Source organism: Felis catus, chromosome A1 (assembly GCF_018350175.1).
Source record: "Felis catus isolate Fca126 chromosome A1, F.catus_Fca126_mat1.0, whole genome shotgun sequence".
NCBI classification, from domain to species: domain Eukaryota; kingdom Metazoa; phylum Chordata; class Mammalia; order Carnivora; family Felidae; genus Felis; species Felis catus.
In genome coordinates this window covers 97,907,806-97,925,170 of record NC_058368.1, presented here as the reverse complement: position 1 = coordinate 97,925,170, position 17,365 = coordinate 97,907,806, and the positions used below count along the sequence as shown (strand labels likewise).

Sequence of the window (17,365 nt, the reverse complement as noted above, 5' to 3'; positions counted from 1 at the left end):
AGAGTGAAAAGGTAACCCATGGAATGGAAGAAAATATATGTAATTTGTACATATGAGAAGTGGTTAATATCCAGAATATATAAATAACTCCTTAACTCAACAACAACAACAACAAAAAGCCCAATGAAAAAGTGAGTGAAAGTCTTGAACAGACATTTCTCCAAAGAAAGTACACTAATAGTCAATAAGTACATGAAAAGAGATTCAATATCACTAAGTGTTAGAAATATGCAGATCAAAACCACAAGATACTATTTTATATGTATTAGAGTGGTTGTTATAAAAAATTTAAAAAAGGGGGGGCACCTGGGTGACTCAGTTGGTTAAGCGTCTGACTCTTGATAGTGATTCAGGTCATGATCCCACAGTGGTGAGTTCGAGCCCCACGATGTCAGCGCAGAGCCTGCCTGGGATTCTCTCTCTCCCCTTTTCGCTGTCCCTCCCCCAACCTCTCTCAAAATGAATACAGAAACATTTTAAAAAACACAAAAAATAAGTGTTGGTAAAGATGTGGATAAACTGGAACTCTTAAACACTGCTGGTGGGATGTAAAATGTTGCAGCCACTGAGGAAAACAGTATGGCAGTCCATCAAAAAATTAGAAATAGAATTATCATAAGATCCAACAATTTAATTTTGGGATACACACCTAAAAGAATTGAGTGCAAGGACTTGAAAAAGTATCTGCCCTCCCCCATTCATAGGCAGCTTTGCTCAAAAGGTAGAAGCAACCAGGTGTCCATCAATGGATGAATGGACAAACACAATGTGGTATATACATACCATGGAATATTATGCAGTCTTAAGAAAGAAGGAAATTTTGACCCATGCTATGGATGAATCTTGAAGACATTAAGCAAATAAGACATAATCAAACAACTAATGTTGTATGAGTCCACTTATATGAGATACCTAAAGTTCTCAAATTCATAGAGACAGAAAGTAGAATGGTCATTGCCAAGGACTGATGGGAACAGGGTTTCCATATTGCAACAATTCCACATTGCACAACAATATGAATACCACTGAACTATATACTTATTTAGAAAATGGTTAAAACTGTCAACAATCTTATGTAAATTTTACCACAATTTAAAAATATTTCTTTAAAGACAAGGCAATGAGAATCATGAACGCATATTGGCCCATATGCCAAGTGAGTCTCATGATATGTCAGACAGATAGACTTAACATATTTCCTTTTCACAGTATCTTCCCACTTCATTTGGTAGACATACAAATCCGTGATCCATCAAGGTGAACTCTGAGAGCATCTGCTCTGAAACGGCCAGTCATAGGGCCTCTGACTTAAGAGGGCAATCAGTGGAAACAAGAAATAAAACTTAAAAGGGCTGGTTGAGCACAATGAGGTGAGTGGAACTAGTGAAAACATTTCAGGCCAAAAGGGTCTTAGTGAACCTGATGATTCTTGAACATGATGTGCCAGGCTACTTATCATGGACTCCAGACTACTTATTGTAACAGGAAAGATAAAGTCAACTGGTGTAGTATGTCAAAATGACATCTTCAGACTCTTGACAGGACAACTGTGTAAGCACTAGGGATTGTTTATCAGACACAGAATGTGATACCAGAAAAATTAAAGGATCTCCTCCTGAAATGCCTCATGGATGCTTAACAACCTTGCAGCTGTGGATAGCAATGATTTTACAAGTTTCAGACTCTTGGAAGTTCTGGCCCCACCTCTTCTGAAAAAGCAAAAATACTGATTGAATTTTTCACATCCCCTGCTTCACAGGTCTCAGAGAACTTCACACTTGCAGGGCATGGGCCAGCACCACCATTAAACATGCTTACAGGAGCGGCGCCTGGGTGGCTCAGTTTGTTAGGGGTCCAATTTGGGCTCATGAGTTCAAGCCCTGCGTTGGGCTCACTGACAGTGTGGAGCCTGCTTGGGATCCTCTCTCTCCCTCTCTCTGCCATGTTCATGCATGTGCTCTCTCTCTCTCTCCCTCAAAATAAATAAATAAACTTCAAAAAAATTAATTAAAAAAAAAACATGCTTACAGGAATTTAAATATCAGTGGATAATGAGGAATGTAAAACGAACAGTGGATACAGGACATACCAAATTTGATACTTGAATGAATTGAGAATTAATAGGAAATTCACAAAATGTAAGAGAAAATCACAACAAAATAAGACAGAACTGACTCAGAATTTTTTTTTTTTTTTTTTTTTTTTTTGGTTTCAAACGTGAAGAAGAATTTGCAAGAACCATTGTGCCAAGTAAGCTTTTGGCAAGGTTTAAGTATATACATTCTCAAATCTTGAAACAACCAGCTTCAAAAGAAGATGCAAAGCTCCCAAATTAATGGTGGCAACAGAGGATACAACCCCCAACCATGACTGAAGTTAGCAGTGAAGGAAGAAAATAGAGCTGTGATCTCTCATGCAGGGTAAGAAGGGCAGGAAGATACACGAGGAGGTGCTGGTCAGTGCCAGCAGCCAACAGCAGACCCCCCTTGATGAGTGGTACCCAAACACCTGCCCACATGCTTGAAGCACACGCCAAAAGGGGGTACTGAGTCCAAAAACATGCCAAGCATCAGAGGCAAAGACCTGGCCAGGTGGGCAATATGTAATTGACCTATGGGTTTTTCCTCTTTAAAATGGAACTCTTCTTGGCCTCCAGTTGCTGAACATTCACTCTCTCAAAGCCACATTCCAGTTCAGAAAGTTATGGCGCCATTTCTGTGTTTGAGGTTTTGACAAACTCCGACCTGCATAATGATGACTGACTTCACGACAACAACCCACAAGACCCACGCAACTATTGTTTCTCAACATTCAACCTTGCTAAGTTCTCCTAGATGACTACTATGTTTTAGCTAAAGATGTCTATCAATCCACAGAAGCAGTGCTTGTTGGGTGAGTAATTGCCCACATTCTGTGACTCGCCAACCACGTCTCTTTTGAGTAGAGGTCACTACAGCTTAACACACTGTCTGTCTAGAATATGGAGAGGAATAAAACCACATTTTGTAATCAGATCTATATTTGGCCTTATGACATAGCAACAAAGGGAAGTAAAATGCTGACTGTCAAATCTCAAAAAGATGACTTTAAATTGTCCCACTTTATGTTTCAGTGGTTCTTTTTTTTTTTTTAATTGAAATGTAATCAATTCATACTTGATAAAATGGATACAAGACAAGGGGAATAGCAACTATTCTGAGCCCTGAAAATACGTGGACTTCTCATTGTTTCTTGTTTTATTAATCTAAAAGTATTTTGAGATTCAGGTCTGTGTAATTCCTTTTCAACACAAGTCAAGGACTTGGTCTCTCTTTCTCCAAACTTTTTTTTAAATGAAGTTTATATACTTATTTTGAGAGAGAGAGAGAGAGAGAGAGAGAGAGAGAGAGAGAGAACGTGAGCATGGCAGAGAGAGGGAGAGAGAGGATCCCAAGCAAGCTTCTCATTGTCAACACAGAGCCCAATACAGGACTCAAACCCACAAACCATGAGATCATGACCTGAGCCCAGGTCAAGAGTCTGACATTTAACCAAGTGAGCCACCCAGGCAGCCCTCTCCAAACCTCTTTAAAGAAAGCCTGGATTCAGCATTAATGCAGATCAGTCAAGTGGTGGACGGGTGGCTTCTGGCTTTTGTAATGAGGCATGGGTCTGTATCACTTTCTATTTACATGGCCTGAGTTTTTTTTTTTTACCCCTCTACACCTCAGTTTTCTGTCTGTAACACAATGTTGACAATGTTTACCTCTGCTGCTTATTGGGGTATTACAAGAGGTAATGAAGGCTGCATGCTTGGCATAGGGCAAGGGACACGGTGTTTTAAAACCCAGTGGTGGGGTGCCTGGGTGGTTCAGTTGGTTAAGCGTCAGACTCTTGATTTTGGCTCAGGTCATGATCCCACAGTTGGTGGGTTCCAGCCTCATGCTGGACTCTGCCTTATCTCGGGCTCCACGCTGACAGTACAGAATCTACTTGGGATTCTCTCTCTCTCTCTCTCTCTCTCTCTCTGCCCTGCTCTGTCTCTCTCTCTCAAAAAATAAACTAAAAAAAAAAAAAGCCAACGGTAAAAGGAGACTAGGAAACCTCTGTCTTCTGTATATTCTGAGAAGGAGGTGGTAGGGAAAAAAATAGAGTAGAAGGAATATCACTGCAAGATGCACTGACATGCCATAGATTCCCTAAGATACAAAGCTACTCTTTTAACCTCCTTTCCAAAGGAAACAGAGTAATTTAAAAGACCTGCCTTGGGCCACCTGGGATTCTCTTTCTCTCCCTCTGCCCTTCCCCTGCTCATGAGCACATTCTCTCTGTCTCTCACTCTCTCTCATTCTCTCTCTCTCTCAAAATAAATACATAAATTAAAAAAAAAAAAAAAAAGAAAAAGACCCACCTTATTCAGGCATCTCACTAAGGAGGTATAGCAGTGCTCCACCATAACATCAGGAGTCCAACGGGTTCCATTCAACTGGGACTTGCATCCAGACACATTCAGATGCAAGGATGAGGTCATTTCTTAAACAAATTAACAGAACTTGAAAGATGTCCTTTTACCTCCCAGTCTCTAATAGGAAGGCTAAAGGATTTCCATATTTGTCTCCCAAGCACACCCACAATAGACCTGCCCTACCCTGCCAGGAAGTATTTATCCCACCTGCTTCTCTTCCAGATGTTGTTTTTGGTTTGTTTTGTTTTGTTTTTTTTTTTTTGGGGGGGGGGAGTCATCCATTCGTGTAGTGGTCTAGTCTTTCAGACCATCTCTAATCACTTTTCTTCACACTGCATCAAAAAAAAAAAAAGATAATTTCAGATGTGCCTTAAAGGATAAACTGCAGCCAGCTAGCAAATTCAAAACAAGTGCAAAGTCAGCAGCACACCAATGAGACCAGTGTTTATTACTCGCATGAAAATGAAAAGGAGGGTTAATCCGCTAATGAATCCAGCACAGCGGCATCTGGAGGGGCAGCGGGGGGACAAAGCACTGAAGGAGCCCAGAAACCAAGGAGGCGTTATCAGCAAACAGGGTCTTTGCCTACACGTCTGCTTCTCACCCCAAGATGTAAACTTCCTTTGAATCCTCTCACTTAAGAGCATAACCCTTTCCAGCTCCGGGAGACTTGCATGCCTCTAGATAAATGCAGCATAAATGACAGTTTAATAGCTTTCCACCTGCAGCACCTGTGCTGACAAATAGTACCAGGCATCCAACAAGTTGAAGGGTCTCAGCGTGTGAGAAATGGAACAGCTGGTCCAGTCCATGCTCATTTGCCGAACGGCTCCAGTAATCCCAGCTTGAGCTGGAAAAGAATCTCTAGAAAGGTAGTTAACTCAAAGCTTCCGTGCGAGAAGCATCTGTCATCTAAAACAACTTTGTGGGAGACGTGTGGCAAATGATGAGAAAGATGGCCCCCAGAAGGAGTGACGGTGTTGGCAAACACACCCTTTCTGAGGTGACACGGCCGGTCTCTGTGGCCACTACCTTGGGTTGTCAAACAACATCTGGCCCACAACCAGAAGCACTTACCCAACACCCTCCTTGGAATAAAACGAATGCTTGGTCATTCACAATGCACTTGGGTCCTAGTTTTACCTACAGGGTAAAACTTTTATTTATTTTATTTTATTTTATTTTATTTTATTTTATTTTATTTTATTTTATTTTATTTTATTTTATTTTATTTATTTTATTTATTTTACCTACAGGGAATACGTGGTCCAGCTCATTGTATCTACTCTACAAAGTCTGCAAGTATTCATACGGGGGGAAAAAAAAGCACTTTCAGGAGTACAGTGGTAGGAACTTGATAACAACCCAACTAACTGAAAAATACTTTATTTCTCCTGGGATTGTTATCCCAGTGAGCGCAAACATGTGTAGCAGAGATGGCCTGTTTTTCGTGTAAAATGTTTCCATTGTTTGTATGTGTCAGCTGAAAACATGCCTTATCTTCTCATGCAATTATTAGTTACTGAATAAAGTTCTTTAACTGAACTGCTTCTTGAGATCTGCTCCTTTGTTGAGTCACACCCACTAACCATTACTGAATTTAATCCTACCCGAGGCCAGGGATTTGCAGCAAGAGGAAACAAGAGTATTGCACATACACAAAGCTTATGTTCACACCTGCTCTCCACAACAAGTAAGCCACACACTCAAAAACCAATAAATACAAAAACAGACCCTTCCATGCTCCGTGCGCACCTGAATGTATATTGCCCCAGTTCTACTTTTGGCGTTGTCTTCCATTTCTAGATCTTTTCACATCCTTCAGATTTATCTTCTGAATGAGCACATTAAATGGTTTTAGTGAATACCTACTCCTATGTTTTCTTCTACTATCCAATCTTTCTCATGCATTTCCACCACGAGCACCTTGTCTGGGCTCCTCCCGACTTCCCGTGATGAGGAGAGGGGAAAGTTCAAAATTGCCCATGACCATGAGCTTACATACAGGAAGCCACCCAAACCTTCAGTCTAGAGTAGAATGTTCCAAATTTTATTCTCAGAGGAAAAAGACTTTTTTTAATGATGATCATTTAAAATGATAATCTTTTGGGAATGTACTTCAGCAACAATTCAGGGGAAAAGCAAACAACACTTTGCTTCCTACAGAGACTTCACAACCTACAAACTGAGTCGGTTAATACTTGACATTCAGCACAACATCATGGCTCCAAAACTGTTAGCAAGATGATTACGGATGACTTCATAGCCTAAGACAGTAGCCTACAATTCCTACCTGTTACTAGTTCTGTCCTCACAGACTAATTATTATTCCTGCACATATCTTTACACTTTAATTTTTTATCATTGCCAAGCCATCAGACATGGATTTGGAGCAAAGTCAAATAGGAAATTATATTCCACTGTGATTTTTGAGCAACTAATAGTTCCCACTTGAATGAAATGAATTTTTACACCAAATTCAATAATACAGCTCCAGTCTGGAAATTCAGAGCTAAACGGTACTTACCTGAAGTTTAACTCATTAGATTTCTTAACTTCACCACATAAACCCTAAGCTCCGCTTTTCAGTCCGGCCATTAAGTTACAATGTAATGAGGCCTAGCTCATTTTGTTTGGTTTGTTATTCTCCATATGTAAAATGGCAATAATCCAAATTCTCCAAGGTTCTCCAAACCTCATTTTAGGATTTACGTTAAAGCATCTAAAAAGGGTTTCTAGAAGCCCTAAAATTCTGCCTAGATGTTACAGGTGTTAGGTACAGATATTTGGTCCAATTTTTTTTAATTTTTAATGTATATTTTTAACACTGTAAGACTATACTAGGAATCACTAACTCATAGGCGCTATGTATCAAATTTGAACACATTTTGGTGAATTCCCTTCCAAGATACTGCCTGGTTGACTCATTCTTGTGTGCAAACCTCAGTTTAAAGCTATTCCTACCAAATCTGTGCATACAAATGAATTTTCTTTAAATATTTATTGGGGCACCTGGATGTCTCAGTTGGTTAAGCATCTGACTTCAGCTTAGGTCATGATCACACCTTTCATGACTTCGAGCCCTGATCGGGCTCTGTGCTGACAGCTTAGAGCCTGGAGCCTGCTTCAGATTCTGTGTCTGCCTCTCTCCCTACCCCTCCCCGGCTTGGGTTCTCTCTCTCTCTCTCTCTCTGTCTCTCTCTCAAAAATAAATAATAATTTAAAAAAATTTAACTATGTTATATATTAGTAAGGGTATCAAATGGCCCTGGTCTTTTTTTTTTTTTTTAAGCTAGTATCTGGCTTACATTTATATCTAGAGATGTATAACAAGGGCCTCATGTCCATGAAAGGCCTGTGTGCTAAGCCATCCCTATTGGACATGTATGACACATGGTCTCATTCAGTAGCTTGTGGGCAGTGCAGTGAGACAGTATAAGAAGAAATTATTAAAGCCAGTTTACAAGCCTGGTTGGTTAATGGCAGATTTTGCAATCATGTTGGGAGATCACAAAATCATACAGGATCTCAGACAGAACAGAGGACAATGGAGAGTAGTCGTTCCTCAAACATCCCCTGGCCTGACATCTCCTGGCTTAATCTGCCATGTGCATGGCCTTTGACCTTATCACAGTAAACTATACCTTCCATAAGGTTGATATGGTGAGAGAACTCAGTTCTCTCAAACCAATAACCCAGTTTCTATAATACTGTGCTCCTCCCATTTATAAACCATGTAAGATTCAGATTCATCTGCCTGGAACACAAGCTTATCACATATTAGTCAACTGTTCCATGATACATTAATTTCCAACAGATAACACTGGAAATGTGATTGACAAATCACATTTATTTTATTAAAATAAATATTTTAATAAATTTTGTATTTATTAAAGATTTTGTGTCCTTCTTGTCTTTGATGTTTATAAGAAAGACAAGCAGTAGTTAGATATTGTTGGTGGTACAGGGGCGCCTGGGTGGCGCAGTCGGTTAAGCGTCCGACTTCAGCTAGGTCACGATCTCGCAGTCCATGAGTTCGAGCCCCGCGTCAGGCTCTGGGCTGATGGCTCAGAGCCTGGAGCCTGTTTCTGATTCTGTGTCTCCCTCTCTCTCTGCCCCTCCCCTGTTCATGCTCTGTCTCTCTCTGTCCCAAAAATAAATAAATGTTGAAAAAAAAAAAATTTAAAAAAAAAAAAAAAAAAAAAAAAAGATATTGTTGGTGGTACAAATTTGAAAAGAAATTTTCCCACTATACCTTCTGGATAGATAATAATTATAGAGTGTCCTGAGAGCATACTCTGTTACATTTTCAACTACCTGTACATTGACTCAGGATTCCCATAATAGAGTACAGAGTTCTACACAATATTCTATCAGAAAATAGGACTCACAAGCTAAAAAAAAAAAAAAAAAAAAAAAAAAAAAAAAAACTGCTACTCTATAACCACTGATATTTTCGAATCATCCTGGTCAGTAGAGTCAAAAATCAACTGTGTCATCCAAGCTGTATTTTGCCCAATACAAAATGAAAAGTTATCATTTTTCATTGAGTAAGTGTGAGTAAGCGTGAGTAAGTGAGTAAGCGTCACTAGTAAGAGAAGGACACTTTTCACATCATGCCAGCCTGAAACACAGCTGGAACAGCTTTTCAAAATCAAATATGTAGTCAATGTATAAAACTAGAAAAGTAAGTTTCAGGCAAAATGAAATTGAGACATCATCTGTATCAGAAAGAATGCAAACAGGTCTGATAATAATAATATCATGTTATCAGCATTTATCATAAATACTGTGTGCTTCTGGCCTGGATTTTGTATTTCTGATAAAGAATTAAAGTAGTTGCGGGGAGCCTGGGTGACTCAATAGGTTAAAGCATCCAACTCTTGATTTCCGCTCAGGTCATGATCTCACGACTCATGAGATCAAGCCCTGCATCTGACTCTGCAGTGACAGCACGGAGCCTGCTCAAGATTCTCTCTCTCCCTCTCTCTGCTCCTCCCCTCCTCTCTCTCAAAATAAATAAACATTTAAAAAAAAGAATTAAAGTAGCTGTTCAATGTTGAGTTGTGATCATACATGACTACATGACTTTCAGCTCTGCCCTTAGCCTTCCTGCCCTATTCAATCTCTTCCTTTTGCCTCTATTTATTTACCTTATAAAGCTATGTTCCAAATTCAAAATAAAGCTACTCCTGTAAGTTATACAATAATTACTCCTCAGTTAAACTTGTCTTTAAGAATATCAATAAAGTGGTGCACCTGGGTGGCTCAGTTGGTTAAGTGTCCGACTTCGGCTCAGCTCATATCTCGGGATTCGTGAGCTCAAGCCCCGCATCGGGCTCTGTGCTGACAGCTCAGAGCCTAGAGTCTGCTTCAGATTCCATGTCTGTCTCTGTCCCTCCTCCACTCACACTCTCTGGCTCTCTCTCAAGATAAATAAATAAGCATTAAAAAAAGGAATATCAATAAAATGACTTTAAGAAAGAGCTTCCACTTTGTTTCCATTTTTCTCTTTCATTCCTCAAAAAAAGAGAACAATGTGGAAAGAGCGGATATTAGCACTTTTTATTATATATTTTTTTGTAAATAAGAACTAAAAAAATATGAAGGACCACCCATTCCCCAACCATATCCATTCTTTTAAATTTAGTCAATAACTCTCAACTTAATTTAGTTTCCCCATGACACCAACCACTATTGTGTGCACTCAAAAGATTCAGCAGGACTCAGTGACTGCAAACGATATTTTAATTATTCCTAAGTCATAAACTGTTTTATTTTAGATTACTTTTCCCTTAGCATTTTGTATAACTGAAGCCTATTCGTAGATGCTTCAAGTAAATGCATTCAATTATAAGATCAGTTGTGTCCTTGTGCTTTTTGTATCACTCCTATATTATATAATTATTTAAACAATACTGTAAGCAAATAACGTGTGTAGCGAATTATGAGTTAACCATAAAGAAAACTTCAGTTTCTCTCTTAGTTAATATCTTCTGCTAGAAGACAACTTGATAACTTTTCATCTCAAGAAAATGACTTTGGATGGGTTCCTCCAGAACCAAACCCAGTAATAAACAATCTGGTTCCTTGGGGGGGTGGGGTGCCTGGGTGGCTCTGTTGGTTAAGTGTCTGACTCTTGGTTTCAGCTCAGGTCCTGAACTCACAGTTTCATGAGTTCGAGCCCCACATCAGGCTCTGTGCTAACAGTGCAGAGACTGCTTGGGATTCTCTGTCTCCCTCTCTCTCTGTCCTTTTCCCCCTTTTGCTGTCTCCATCTGCCTCAAAATAAATAAATAAACTTAAAAAAAAATATTCTGGTTCCAACAGTTAATTTAAGAAATGGAAGAAATCCCAGTAAGGAAGTAAGAAAGAGAGATAGGGAAGAGAAGGCCAGCACTGAAAAGTGTGTTATTAGCCAGGTGACAGTGTAGGAAAGTAGGGCTAATCCATGGAAAAAACTCTGAGAAATGCAATGGTCCTACCAAAAGGGCAAGGGAGCTGGGACATTTATGTACCAATCACTGGTAGAGGGCTGCTCCTGAGGAATTATTAATTCCCCTCATTTCCTCCTGCCATCTGGACAAGCAGAGCAGACTTCTACAGTGTCAGGAGAAACTCTTGGACTAGAAAATGGCAGACACTGGCAAGTTGGAAGTCTGCCAAGTGCACAAAATGGTAACGTGTAAAAGGTATGGGAAGGGCACTGCACAAATTACCAGGGAGACAAGTAGCAAAAAGCAAATCCTGAAGGTTTCACAAGTGATCTTAGCAGGTGAGTAAAGATAATAAGAAATGTCTCTCCCCAAAAGCCCGAGACTCACTGTTCTTCATAATTTGAATAATGGTTGCTGATTACTATTTATTTGACACCTCCTGTTTGCCAGGTACTGCCCAGAGGGGCCAACATCCATGATCACATTTATTATTCACACCAGTCCTATTATTATCATCTCTAATTCCCAGATGAGGACATTAAATAATTACTTATTACTTAAGATTAAATAATATGGGTTAAGTAATTTACTGAAGTAATAGATACCAACCCAGGTCTGACAGATACCAGCACATACATTCTTCTATTGTTTTCAAAGTTCCCTAGATGAACGGATATGGCTTTGTTAGCATGAATATGTAATCAGCTCTGGAAATGCTATTTAAAGAATTTCATAGTCCACCTCCTTCCGAGAAAAACCTATGTCGTAATATCGTCATAATTCCAGGGGCACCTGGGTGGCTCAGTCAGTTGAGCATCCGACTTCAGCTCAGGTCATGATCTCACAGTTTGCGAGTTCGAGCCCCGTGTCGGGCTCTGTGCTGATGGCTCAGAGCCTGGAGCCTGCTTCAGATTCTGTGTCTCCTCTCTCTGCTCTTCTCCTGCTCATATGCTGTCTCTTTCTCTCTCAGAAATAAAGATTAAAAAAAATTTTTTTTAATATCTTCATAATTCCAGCCCGTGTACGAGAAACGAAGAGACTTCCCACACTGGTGGCCCCGCCATTCCTACAGTGTGGGCTTTCACGAGAAGCTCTTATTTTAGCACCTGACCCTTTGTGGTTGACACTATGAAACCACCTCTGCTTCTATGTCCTTTCCCAGTCTGACTTCCATTCACGCTGCCCGATCACGGAGGGGGCAGTTTCTGTTCGGCAGGATCATCCCAGCCTGACTTTTGTTTTACCCCTTCACATTCTACATTCCACCAAGTGGCAATTTTATTCTCAGATATTCAGCTAGAACTTTAAAATAGATTTCCAAAGAGCATCTGAGTGTTAGAACTTCAAAGTGGTCAAGTACAACTGTGCTCTCCCATAGAGTAAACCTAAATTCTAATCCCTGTTACATGGTATCTGGGGAGAAATCACATTTCATATTCTCATGTAGGAATCCCTTTTTACTCCTGATTCTCCAAATCATTCTTAAAACCTGCAAACTTCAAGTCTTCTAACGTTATCTTAGCTCATTTTCAGTTTGTATCGAAGGAAAGGCCTATCATGGGGGAAAGGCTTCCGTTACTTCACCAGCTTAATTTCTAGACAAAAGCTTTGAGGTGATCAGCAGGAGGAAATTTGAGTTCAGTTAAGCCACAAGCTAGGAAGACAGTGCGTCCACTTGCGCTTCCTAAGCCACAAGCAAGGAAAGGCAATGAAGGTCACATCCTGGGACAACAAATCCCATGGAGAATACTATTATGTTTTGTTATAGTAACATTTTGTGGTAATAGGTGGTTTGTAGAAGATTCCCAAGATCAAAGGAATTGGTAATGAGGGACCTTCAGAAACGGAAAGTAAGAAGGCTCTAAAAACAGTAGCTATTTGGAAATTACAAATGATATCCATCCGGTGATGAATAATGAAGATAAACAGCATATCCCTACTCGGGGAATTCCGTTACTTTCAAACCACAGGATATTGGGGGTGGTGCCATGATTAGGAGTACTTTTTGCACTCTGGTTGTTACACATATTTTAAAAGTTTTTATTTAAATTCCACTTAGTAATATACAGTATAATATTGGTTTCAGTGTACAAGTTAGGGATTCACTGATTCCATACAACACCTGGTGCTCATCACAAGTGCACTCCTTAATCCCTATCACCTATTTAACCCATCTCTCCAACTCACCTCCCCTCGGGTAACCATAATTTGTTCTCTACAGTTAAGAGCCTATTTCTTGGTTTGCCTCTCTTTTTTTTCCCCTTTGCTCATTTGTTTTGTTTCTTCAAATTCCACGAGTGAGTCATATGGTATTTGTCTTTGACTGAAGTACTTGGCTTAGCATAATACTCTCTAGCTCCATCCATGTCTTTGCAAATAGTAAGATTTCATTCTTTTTTTATGGCTGGATAATATTCTATTGCATAAATACACCACATATTCTTTATCCATTCATCAGTCAACGGATGCTTGCACTGTTTCCATGATGAGGCTACTGTAGACAATGCTGCTATAAACATCAGGGTGCATTTATCCCTTCAAATTAGTATCTTTGTATTCTTTGGGTAAGAATACACTACCTAGTAGTGTGAGTGCTGGATCGTAGGGTAGTCCCATTTTTAACTTTTTCAGGAACCTCCATACTGTTTTCCAGAGTAGCTGCACCAGTTTGCATTCCCACCAGCAGGGCAAGAGAGCTCCCCTTTTGCTGCATCCTTGGCAACACCTGTTGTTTCTTGAGTTGTTGACTTTAGCCATTCTTACAGGTGTGAAGTGCTAAATCACTGTAGTTTTGACGTGCATTTTCCTGATAATGACCGATGTCATTGAGCATCTTTTCGCATGTCTGTTGGCCATCTGTATGTCTTCTTTGGAAAAATGTCTACTCAAGTCTCCTGCCCATTTTTAATTGGCTTATTCATTTTTGGGGTGTTGAAGTTCCTAAGTACTGTACATATTTTGAATACTAACCCTTTATCAGATAGGTGCTTGTAACACATAATTGCCAACCTGAATGTTAACATAGACACACACATTGGGTGTCATTGGGTCTGTGCTCTGAAAAATCACAGGTTTTTCATCAATGTGACTAGAGGCTTCCTTCACATCCTAAAACTATTTCCACAGAAGTATCTTCCCTTCCTCAAAAGGGAAGCTAAGGAGACTTTTAGGAGTGGCTCTCTTCCCTGAGGCAGGCATCAGTTTTCTTCTTTCAAAATAATCAGTAGGGTGAATATTTTACAACACGAAGAGACAGACCAGACTAGACACAAACAAACAAACAAACAAACACAAAGCATAAGAGACTCTTAAAAACTGAGAACAAACTGAGGGTTGATGGGGGGTGGGAGGGAGGGGAGGGTGGGTGATGGGTACTGAGGAGGGCACCTTTTGGGATGAGCACTGGGTGTTGTATGGAAACCAATTTGACAATAAACTTCATATATTGAAAAAATAAATTTTTTTAAATAAAAAAATAAAAAACAAACATAAAAATGAGCTGAACTTAATTCACAGATACTGAATCCATCGTTGTGATTTTAAGACTATTTCTTAAATGTCTCAGCAGATCTAGATCACACACACGCGCGCACACTTTGGTAGGACAGAGGGTCCTGGATAAATAAGGAATTCGGCAACCACTTTTAAGGAGAGATGTTCTGACTTTTCTTACAACCTCTTCTGAAGTAAAAAAGGTTCCCTGTGGCAAGGTCCATCACCTCATTTGAGGCAAGCCCAAAAAGCAGGGCCCTGTCTGTTCCAGGGGAACAGCACTGCATACGGGGCTGGCACAGGTGTGGCCCAGAGAGAGGTCGCTGAAGAAATTTCCAAGTTAGCGCATGTTCCATCTCTGACAACCTGTGGCATACATACATTTCAGGTGGCACTCCTCACTTTATCATGGCTGTTAACTTCATCTTTTTCTCAAGATAAAGAAAGAAGCTAGGAATTGTATGGGAAGCCTCCATACAAGGGAATTTGGCCAAAGGTCTCTAGAATACCCTTTTCTTTCTTTTTTTTAAGTTTATTTATTTTGAGGGGGGCCGGGAAGAGCATGAGCAGGGGAGGGGCAGAGAGAGAGAAGGAGAGAGAGAGAATCCCAAGCAGGCTCCATGCTACTAGCACAGATCCCAGTGCAGGGCTGGACCTCATGAACCGTGAGATCATGATCTGAGCCAAGATCAAGAGTCGGACCCTTAAATGAGCCACCAGGTGACCCTCTAGGAGACCCTTTTCATCCTCACGAGGTTGGGGGACAGGAAGAGGAGAAGGTAGAGAGGCCCAGGGGTTGGAAAGGCCCTTAGCTGCTACTTGCTTCCAGCATTCCGCTCCAGAACCCCTCATATTCTGCTTTTCCCCATCAGCTGCTATTTCCTTTCAGCTATTGCAGGTGCCAGACTCCCTTTCTACAGTGATGACCCTTTCAGGTCGTGAGGTAACTTTTTAAAATACAAAGAAAGCTCTGCCTTGTATAATCTTAGGAGGTGTCACTGATTCCATGTTGCTCTTAACAGAATGAAGGTATGACGTCCTCCACCCACCCCACTCACTGCCTCACTTAACTCCAGTGCCCTGGGTAGTCCCGTGTATGACCCTGGCCCACACACAGAAGAATTTGAGCTTTCTGTCCTTGTCGATGCCCAGATAAATCCGCCCTACACACAGTCATCTAACTGACTTTTCTGAAACACACATATGACATAGTTACTTCTCTGCCTAGTACCTCTAGTGAATCCCCTTTGCCCAAAGAACAAAGTTTAAACTTGTGAACATGGCCTATGAAACCCTGCCTCCCTTTCCAGGCACATCCCTGTCACTTTTCTCCCTCAGATTTCATGCCCCCAACGTACTAAAGAACATACATTTTTTTTTTCTCATCCTAAGGATTCATAACAGACTGGTCTCTCTTCCTGAAATTTTACTCCTTCCCTCCATCTTTCCCTCATTCCCTCCATCTGGGAGGGTCCTGGAAAATATCTGCTCATCCTGCAGATCTCCACTATCACTTCCTTTGAGAACCCTCTCTGGTCCCCCGTTCCCTACACCTACCACTGGGCTCAGTTCATTGACACTCCTGTTTGAACCCACAGAGACTCTACTTCCTCTATTGGGCAACTTATTTCCTATGCCAATTAATTAATTCATTCCTATGCCTATTTATTTATCAGTCCCTCTGAACTATAAGCTCCTGAAAGACTGAGAACTTGTTTCCTTCACTACTGTATCTCAAAACCTGACACAATACCTGATACCTGATAGCAATCCAATTGATGAATGAGTGAATGAATGAATGAATGAATGAATTTTTACAAATGAATGCATGACAAGCTGGCCACTTGTATAAGGTCAGTCCCTGTTCCATTCCTCACTCCCTTACCTGCAACCTAAATCACAGCCCAGTTCTTCTGGTGGCCTTCCCTGGTCCTGCAGCATTTGTGAAATTCCAGCAATATCCTTCCCACCCCAGACACCCCTAACCTGCCCAGCCTAAACCTGCCCAGCCTTCTTCTGAGCCAGGTGCAAAACCTTCCTTTCACAATGCTATTAGAGGCCACAAAAGAGAGAAAAATCTCTGCACACTTCAAGAAGCAACACCAAGTCTTTGGGGCCTGGGAAATGCCAACGTAAGCCCAGAAAATTCATGGCACCACAATAGTATCAGCCCTACTTCCTCTCTGACAGTGAGGGCCCAAAGAGCATATCAGAGAATTTTCTGGACCTCTATAGTTTTAAACAAGCTCTACGCTGACATACAGTTTGGATGGAACCTGCACAGTGGATTTAGCTCAAGTCTGGCTCCATGACTTGCCTTGTGGAAATAACATGAAGTTCACTGTTGTCTCTGTAAGCCATAAGACTTAAACCTGAAACTCTGGTCTTTGCCTGGTCCTCAGAAAGATGCAGGCCTGGGTCTGTCTTTCTAAGACCAGATAGTCACTGTCTGAAACACGAGAGCCTGGCCATGCATCCAGAAGTATAACAGGACTATTTCTGTCTGTCTAGGAACATGGGGTTTTTCACATGACTCATGTTAAATCTCTCAGGACAGCAAAACTGTACTCATAAAGGGTAAAAGGTATATTAATCCCAAGTTTCACAAACTTCTCATCTCTTATTATTCATATGCAACCAGTTCTAGAAAGATTCCATTTTGAATTGGAAATGTGTTTGTAAGGATGCAATTTCGCTTTGGGGCTCCCCCTTAGATATGGGCTTCCAGATTTACCAAAAGTCATTAAGAGAAAGGTTCATCCCACCTAAGAGAAGCCCAAGGAAGTAATTCCAGTCAAATACTGGCTGTGGCTTTTCAGCTATGTTCATGAAGGATTTTACACCATACCTAGACGACCTCAAGCAACTTGTAACTACCCAAGAGCCATTTTGTGCCACACCCCTTAGCTGCCTCCACCATAGCTCGTCAGTACTGTCATCAGACTTAATCGATAAAAAATACAGGACACCCAGTTAAACTGGAACTTTACAT

The 17,365-nt window shown here is 40.7% G+C and overlaps 1 long non-coding RNA gene across 1 annotated transcript; it reads right to left on the bottom strand.

Annotated features, from left to right (window-relative positions):
- Window positions 1-1,926: 1,926 nt before the first annotated feature.
- Window positions 1,927-7,504, bottom strand: LOC123384600. The gene is made up of 3 exons (XR_006595962.1): window positions 4,652-7,504; window positions 4,391-4,512; window positions 1,927-2,744 (listed from the first exon to the last, which is right to left on the bottom strand). It is a non-coding gene; the product is annotated as an uncharacterized LOC123384600 (long non-coding RNA).
- Window positions 7,505-17,365: the final 9,861 nt, after the last annotated feature.